The following is an 8420-nucleotide window of genomic DNA, read 5'->3' on the forward strand; positions in this document are numbered from 1 at the left end:
TGATATTCCTATAATGTGCCTGCACTCACCCTTCATGTCATTGTGTATATAATAAAGTTGTGTAATATTTCCCTTGGGGCTTTTTCCCTGTGTTATGCTTCAGCATTTTCAGTTTAATTCCCCAAAAATATCCTTGAGTTCAGAACCATTAAGGACTGTTATAACAGACTTAAAGTCCCCCTCCAGACATGTTTTAAAGTTTGTAAAAACACTCGGCTATGATTGATATTTCATTTAACACGGTTTTCCTGCATAAAAAGTCCAGAAAGAAAGTAAAATAAAACCTCTAAAAAAGGGTCTGTAAGCACATCTGCTCTTTCATCCCCAGGAATGTATTCTAAAACCTGGAAATTTGTTAACATTTTACCACTCACAGTTCCCTTGTCTCCAAATCAAGGATTTTTTTAATTCGACGCCTGAATTGAGGTCTCTGGTTAACACAAGCTTAAGAGACTTTCACGTTTTGTTCTACAACATAAAATATGTCAAAAAATACCTGACTCATTAATTTTGAAGCTTCTGTGTGTCTTAAAAAAGGTGGTTGCTAACAAGACGTGGCTAAATAAGACTACAGAACGTCATCACGTCGAGCTGTTACTGGGGTGATGTTAGGTGATGTGACCATGGTGTAGTTCTAATGTTAGCTTTTTACTTCAAGTGATTGCATATAGGCTTCAGAAATCATGAAAGTGGTGTTCATGCGTGAAGATTATTGAAGAACAAAACATGTAAATACCATAAATGTTTGCCGCAGAACTTATTTTCAGCAATGATCCAAAATCCAATGGGAAAATCCCATAGGCTTTTTTAAAGAGGGAACCAGGGCATTGCCTACTTCAAAAAAACATCATCCCATGGAGCACTCTATAGAGAAATTCTGGATCTGCAGTAGATGCAGTAGATTTCGCTTTCCAGCGTCTTCAGCGCGGGCACAGCACTAGCCTACAAGGGCTAAACTGGTGACCAGTTGACGGATGAAAGAGCAGTGTGCATCAAAATGACCGCGGTTAGCATTAAAGGAAACATCAGAGAGTTTCAGCCAAACTTGTTCCAGACCCAGTCAGACCTAGACTCAGATGAGGAGTCTGTTGTGCACCAAAATTGGCGATTAGCAGACGTATCAGAATGCTATGTGGAGTTGACATCTTGTGGCTCAGAAGTACGGCAGGTCTTCCACTCATTGGAAGATTAGTGGATGGCGGTTCGATACTCAGGTCCTTCAGTCCGCATGTTGAAGTATCCTTTGTGTGTGTGTGAATGTGACATGTAGTGTAAAAGTACGTTGAGTGTTCAGAAGACTAGAAAGGTGCTATACAAGTGCGCTCCATTTGCCATTTATTTGCTTGTGTTGTTTGTTAGCTTGTAGGCTAACTGACAGTAGTTGACAAAGCATTAATGGTTGTGAAATATATCTGCTATAAAGGGTTTTTGGTAATGTGGAAATCCAGATGCCCCGCCTCTAGCAAAGTCGAATTTGCACTGCACAGGAATCTGGCCCCAACAAGCAGAGCCCGCTGAATCGGCTTTGGGCGGGCGTAACATGGTGAGGACAGCGCTGCGCCATAGGAGTCGAAAAGTAAACAGCCAAGATGGCAGCTGCCGAAGGACCACGTCCATTCAATTTAGCTCTGGAAGAAATACTAAGCCAACTACACTTATCTTTTTCCTTGAGAGAGGAACAGAAGACTGCCCTAGAAGCCTTTGCTTCCAGGAAGGACGTTTTTGCCGTTTGCCGACGGGATACGACAAAAGCATAGTATATCATTTAGCCCCACTGTTCAGCAAACAAATGGGGCTTACTGCAATGAATACGTCACCTTGTTTTTTGCTCTGATTAGCCATCGTGCTATCCAATTGCGTGTGGCGGCATTTGAAATGCCTCAGTTAGTGCCGCCCCTTGGGTAGGAAGGGTGCATCAGTGAGGGCCAGACTCAAAATCTTTCTAGATTTGAGTCTGGATTTCCAGGCTAGGTTTTTGGTGGATAGTGGACAGAAGCTCCAGGGTCCGGTTCACAACCAAAAACTGCACACTATGATGTTTCCCATCATAACCTTTACTGTGCCAATGCTAACTCTTCTCTCTGTACCGTCAAGTCCGCTTTGTGCTTGAGGTTTCAGGGTTTTCTGTTTTTCCTGTATTAGACAGCACTTGGCTTTCATATTGGTGACGTACCTAAGCTAGCTCGCCTAGCGTACGTTTGAATCTTAGATTTTACGGAAGTGCACAGACATCGCCCCCTTTATAGGAATATGAAAACACCTCTCTGGTATCAAACTTTGCACAGATACAAGTCTGTATAGTTAAACTCAGACATTTTAGGGGACATAAACATAAGGAAAACTCATTTTTGAGTTGAGGGGGACTTCATTGTGTGGAAGGAACCAAATGCCTCCCATGGCAGCCACGCTAAATAGATCATTTATTCACAGAGATTATTAATAGTATTGATACGAATGAAAACACAAGACAAAACATTGGTGTTTCCAATGAAGAAAAAATAGGTACGTCATTCCCAGTGTCTGTTTGTGTCATCAGTTTCGAGGAGAAAGTTTTGCTTGGTAACCTTCAGCTATGAGCGGTCAGGCTTTCATGCTTTGACACATCATTAAACAGGGACTTGGTGTCTCCATAGAGATAGCTAATCCTTCCCAGGGGGCATTTTAGACATTGTTTCATATGCCTGCTGCTCCAGTGTGATCAGTCTCAATTTAATGCTCCTGCAGAATTAAACACATAAAACATCTTTGCTGTTGCATGGAAGCCTCGTAACCAGTGATGTCTGAGATTTTAACTGGTTCAGGAAACCCATTTTAAGGCTCTTTCACAACTGTAAATATGCGCAGATTTCAGTCCAAAATCTACACTTGTTTCCTGAAAAGCTGCCCGGAGGTTTCATCAGTTAAAATAAATTAGCCTCAGAGGGTTTTACAATCTGAACAACATACGACACCACCTATCCTTAGAAAATCCTTTGGAGAAAAAAAACTGCCAAAACAAAAACAACCTTTAACGGGGAAAACAAAACAGAGAGATTCATCCATCAGGACAGACAGCAATAGATTTTGCATGCACACAAGACAGAAATAATAAGAGTGATGTTACACAATGAATTTACAGGATGACAATATTGGGTATAGTAGACTGCTAACAAGTGAAACATGGATCTGGGATGACATTAAGCAACTTTACGGTACCACCGTTGGTCTCTACCACCAAGACAGAGGACAAACACACACAAGAAGCAAAACTCAAGGATACCATTCACACAGAGGGTGAAGAGACAAGACGAGGTGGAGTGTCTTGAAAAGGGAAAATCCAGATCCAGGATGTCTGGACTGAGGCACCAACAACCCAGACACTGAAAGAATCTAAGTCAAAGCTGAGAATCACATTGGACTGGAAGATACAGTAGAAGCAAATATTTTACACAAAGCATATCTGTGATACTGAATACATGTTAATGTGTTCGCTTGCCTGGTTGGGGTAATGGATCAGAAATTTACTCGCCTGAAGCCCATTGTTTCTCGCCCCTTTACAAGTTGTTTTATTTATTAGTGGTTATCAAATAACAACAAAGATTAAAAGGAGGGTAATGTCATGAAAAATTGAACTGTTTTATTCACCTTGCTCTCAAACTTACGGCAAACTGCAAATACATTGTTGGAGTTTCGCCCACATCCTCTAACAACCCGGTCTCACTCTGAAGTCGTCGAAATCCGAAATTGCGGCATCAGACACTGACGAAAAAAGCCGTCCCTTAACGTCGACATGATACGCGGACAGTCACCGTTTTAGTTTAAAAGCACACGGTGGTGTCAGAAAGAATGTGGTGGGACAAATGAAAGTTAAGGGGCTTGCACATGACCAGCGTTAAAAATCTCTTGATGCCTGCTGTGCCATTGTTTTCCTTTGTAAGCTGGCGTTAACGCTGACGTTGGGGTACTTTTCGACTTTGGCATTGCATTGTGGGCTTCACCGGTGTTTTGACACAACGCGAAAAGCTCAATTTTGTTGAACTTCGACCCCGTTTGACGCTGACCTGTCCGTGTAGAGCCAATGATTTTATAGTAGAACGCAGGCGGGGGGCGGAGACGGAGACGGGGTGTGAAAAAATTTAAAGATCCAACTGCAAGATGGAGGAGAGACTCATATTAACCGTGTCCAGCAACCCCATAGTTTATGATTTTAAAAGACAATGCTTCCCCCGCCGGCAGCGCTTTGCGGCAGCCGTCAGTGCGTGCGCTATGGCGTCGGCAAATCGGCAATCATATGCAAGCGCCTTTAAGGTGGCAAAAATCCCAGTGGGGTGGAGGGGTGGTGGATCCCAAGAGAGTGGTGTTAGATTATAAAGCCAAACCCTGTGCTTTATTGTTGGAAAAAAAAATTGTAATGTTGTATTGATGTGGTGTGCTTATTTTGAAAGAGACTGTGTGTAAACGAAAAAAAATTCCTGTGAAAACAGAAGTGTATTTTGAAAGAAGACAATGCATGTAACAGGCAGAACTTGACACAACGTCCCAGAATGTCAACAACCAACGCACCCAGGGTACCTTGCACGCTGTATCTGGATGTGGAAAGTCCGAGGTTGGAGTGAGAATGTGTTGCCTCTAACGCCAATCAATTTTCCAGGAAAATTTGAATGCTTGCTTGTGCTTCAGCTCATAAACTTTGCCTTTACCTGCTGCCATTTTCTCTAGAGTGCTTGATTGTCACTGCACATGAGCAAATCTCAAAGGAGATGACAAGAAAGCAAGATGGCTCGATGCTTAGCTACTTCCATCATCAGCTCCAGAAAAAAAACGTGGTGTTTTAGTGGCTGGATTCACTAGCCCGAGATGGCATTTGCTTACCCAGGGCAATCCTTGTTGAGCCATGCATATGTAATTGAAAATTTCTCAAGTTGCTGTTGAGGGTGGGAAAGGGTGGAGAAAGTACTTTGGCCATGTAATTATTTTGTGTCCAAAACCAACGCCACACACAGCAGATTTAGCCTCTTACATTCGCACGGTGGTTGATGTTCGACACGGCGGTGTGCTTTAACGCCTTGTTTCTCCAACTTTGGTGCGAGGCCGATATAGTCCTTTTCTGAAAATGATTAATAAGCTCTAAAAAGTTGCCTTCATGCCATACGGCTCAGGGTGGGAGAGTAAATATCTTCGTCCAAGCTCCAAGCACTTGAAGCTCCCCTGTAATGCCAGCGGAGTGCATGTTTGTAGTTCAGCTCATATCAACAGTCCCGATCCAGAAACAGGTTCGTCTCATCGAGCCAATGTGGAAACATATGACCCGCCTCAAGGACACTTCTGGCTCGTATCCCTGCGACTTCAGTGAGTCACTCGGTGGCGGCCCCGTGTGTGTGTCCAGCAGGTAGAGAGAGAGACGCTGGCGAGCCGCTATGTGCAGTCGGTATGTGTGTGAGAGAGTGTGAGGTCATTTTAATCAGTGCAAATCCAGGGGTGTTAGTTAGAGACCTATGTAAAGGTCAGTAACAATGTGGCTGGCTAAAAATACCTCGGCGTGGACAGCGAATAATGTAATAGTGTGCTTGTGAATGCAAACTGTCATCTCGAGGATTTTCCAAGTTGCACTTTTTCTTATAAGGAAATTGTGATTTTTCTTGTGTTTCTTTCCCCAAACAACAAATAAATACATCTGATATGTGTACTTTGCGTAGATGAAGGTTTGCAGGCTTGAAGCTTGTATCTTTCCTGTCACCGGTCAACATTCTCCTCTCATCTCTAAATCACGCACATAGACAAACACACACATAGCCCAGCTGTTTGTCCTTCAGTTATGTCATTTCTGGATTTGGAGCGACACTGGGATCCTCATTACATGTGACCCTGTCTTTCTTTACCGCGGGACAAGCTACGGATTTTACAGTGACAACTCTATAACAAATTGCTTTACAGGGAGCAGGTGATGGTGGCGATAACACTCGTCATCCGGCCCTCCCTCTCCTTCTGTCTCGCTTTGAGCCAGCTCCAGCTGTGGTCTTCAAGAGGCTCAGTGAGGGGGCCCGCGCTCCTATTCTAGGCCCATCTCATGGCTTGGGCTAATTTTGGACGGAGAAGAGGGGACGAGACGGAGAAAAGAAAAAGAGAGCGAGAGGATAAGAAAAAGATTGGACCAACTGCGTGCCACAGCAGAGACGAGCGCTCAGATGACGGGGGTTATGGCATTGTTGTGTGAACGCTGCAGCAACAGCAGTCGTCACTGGTAGAGACGAGAGAATGAATGGCTCTGACGGACGGTGGCTTTTGTGCAACAGGTCTGAAACGAGAAGATCGTAAATTTGCGGTTTAACTCATGACAGCGAACGCGCTCCCTCCTTGACCTCCGTTTTGTCATCTCATTCACACAACATGACACTGCAGCCGTGACACCATGTGTCTTATTGTATGTCTGCTTTTGCGCACCAGTCATAAAGTACAGCACTTACCAGATCCGCCCAGGAGGGACAGACACGTGGCGGCCGGCTGCAGCAATCCTTTTCAAGCTCAAGTTCAAGTTCATTTATTTATATATATGGTGCTTTATCACAAGCGTGTCCCGCACGACCTTACGGAGGAACGGTCCAACAAATCTACATCAGAACAAACTGCAACAACATCAAGTTTTCAAAGTCCACTCCAGGAAAAAAACAGGATTCGCCAACTTTCTGAGGTTGGGCACTTAAAAAGAAATGTAATCCACTGCTCAGTGATTTATTCCTTGGGAAAAAAAAGTTAATTATTACCCCTCTTGTCATGTGGAATCCTAACAGAAGTAGAGCCAAGATGCATTTTAGGTCATGACCCATAGCTTGAGTAAAAGTTTTCAAAAAGGCATCATTTTTTATCCAAGTCATGCAGCCCTAAGCCTGAAGTCCGACTCTGAATATTAAGTCAGTGTTTGAATATTAATGTGAAATTTTACGGTCGACGCAGATGTGTCCAAGAGGCATAAGTTGTACTCAGAGAAAGCCAAAAAAGAAACCGAAAACCAGATTATGTGCTGCACAAGCTGTCACTCACTATCAGAGCTTCTCACAACAATCACACAAGGTTCTAAAACACAGACTATTATGTCTTCTGCTCAACGCCGCGGACTGTCTCTGAGCAGAGGACGACAGCAGAGAAGAGCGGCCATGCTGGCAGTGACAGCAGCGGGGACGTGGCCCCTCACAGCTCATCAACCTGAGCCTGTGTTTATGGAGGCTGAGAAAGATGGGGCTTTGCTGGAGGAGCAGGCGTGCCTGTGCTGGATTTGGGATGCGGCCCCGCTGTCCTACACTGGAATGTTAATTAGGTGAGCTGAGCAGAGAAGAGGTGACCCTGTCCCGTTAACCAGCCAACCCTTCCCCAACAACCCAGAGGGGGATTTAAAGTGACTGAAAGCCCAGTCAGCATGTGCTGTGTATATATCTGCTGGTTATGATGTCAGGCCACTGAGAGCGTCAGTGTGTGTGTGTGTGTGTGTGTGTGTGTGTGTGTGTGTGTGTGTGTGTGTGTGTGTGTGTGTGTGTGTGTGAGGCAGACAGAGACACTATATATACTGTGACCTTACAGAACACAGAAGATAATTGTCAAGTAAAAGCGTCTTTCTGTATTTCCAAACTCATCGCCACCACCCAGTGTCTCTCATAAGTTGCATCACTTAAACAACATACCACCAGAGCATTGTTTACAGCTGAAGCAACACAGGGCGCAAAATAACAAACAGCTCAGTCCACTTAAGGGTTTCATAACTTATCTTCGCAACCCAATGGGAGCAAAAGTTGAAATTCTTCTTCTCAGCATTCAAGTCAAGTCAAAGACCTGATACACACCAATACAGAAACTTTAACCATAAACACATAAAATACATGAGTGTTACTGAACCTTTGCCTCCAGAGGATGGTAGAATAAAGCCACCAATACAACTAACTCAATATATTTTGTTAATAAAAGCAATACTGTATTTTAGCAATTTTAATAACTGTTGTTACCATTTAAAAATATTTTTAAAAAGTACTATATGCAACCTGTTTATTGTATGAGACACAGTTGTAGATATAAAATATCTGAGGAGAAATAATTCATGGATGTTTGTATTTCTCAGCCTGCTGGAAGCTACTTATCAGATACTGACCTCTAGAGGACATTAGGTGGCAGTGCAATAAAAACACTATATCTGTACTGCAGGATTTTAGTTTAATTTATTTATTTGCACATACATATGTATAGAAAAGACAGAGGTTAGAAGTCAAAATGACTTATGGAGATGCCTCCTCTGTTCAGAATCAGAATTATTTTATTGATCTTAAGGGGACATTGTGATTCATTATAATCACTCTGATGTAAAGAATAGAAAATTATACTAAGGAATAAGAGTATGAAACAGAAGTTTGTAAATGTAAAGCAATACAATAAAATAAAATGAAGTTGTGCATTATGCT

The sequence above is a fragment of the Epinephelus fuscoguttatus genome, linkage group LG1 (assembly GCF_011397635.1).
Source record: "Epinephelus fuscoguttatus linkage group LG1, E.fuscoguttatus.final_Chr_v1".
NCBI classification, from domain to species: domain Eukaryota; kingdom Metazoa; phylum Chordata; class Actinopteri; order Perciformes; family Serranidae; genus Epinephelus; species Epinephelus fuscoguttatus.